We start from the raw sequence: 766 nt of genomic DNA on the forward strand, positions 1-766 counted from the left end.
CCCTCCTCAAGAGCAATATCAGGCTTTCATGAAAAATAATTCAAAGGAAATTGCTTCCTAGTGTTTCCTATGGGTTTCGAACCCAAGAACAAGGAGGAAAGGAGTAGCGCTCAAATACAAGGAAAACAAGCAAAACTTAGCTTGTTTTCAATCTCCAAGAATCGAACACAGCACCATGAGGAAGCAAGGAACTAGGAATTACTTTGGTGCCAAGAAAACCAAGGAAAAAATGAGCAGCGTGTTCTTCCACCAAGTTTCGAACTTGGGACTTCAACCATTGGTAACATTGCCCTGCCTTCCACAAGGGCAGGGTAGCATTTCTTGGTGCATGGCAGGCGCACAAAATGGACGCACGGGCTTGAGCACTCGGCCAGCAGCACGCACGCACGGGCAGCACTTGGCGCACCATGGCAACACTGCCCTGCCCTCCACAAGGGCAGGGCAGCATCCTGATGCAGCACGAGCACGCAATGAGGCTTCATCACACAATTTCCTGCTCTGCCCTCCACAAGGGCAGGGCAGCCTTTTGAAAGCTAATTTCTCATGGGCTGAAAATTGGATTAAAAATCCAATTTAATTCATTTCTTCACCAAATCAAAAGCCCATCCAAATTCCAAAATCCAAGAATAGAAAGTGTATAAATAGGAGATAGTTTGATGTAATTAAGACCCTTTTTTTATTTTTGAACTTTTACATTTTGAGACTTCATTTTCTTTGAGAGCTTTGAACTGAGATCTGAGAGAATTGGGAAGGAGAATTGATCTCT

This window comes from Arachis hypogaea, chromosome 6, assembly GCF_003086295.3.
Source record: "Arachis hypogaea cultivar Tifrunner chromosome 6, arahy.Tifrunner.gnm2.J5K5, whole genome shotgun sequence".
NCBI lineage: Eukaryota > Viridiplantae > Streptophyta > Magnoliopsida > Fabales > Fabaceae > Arachis > Arachis hypogaea.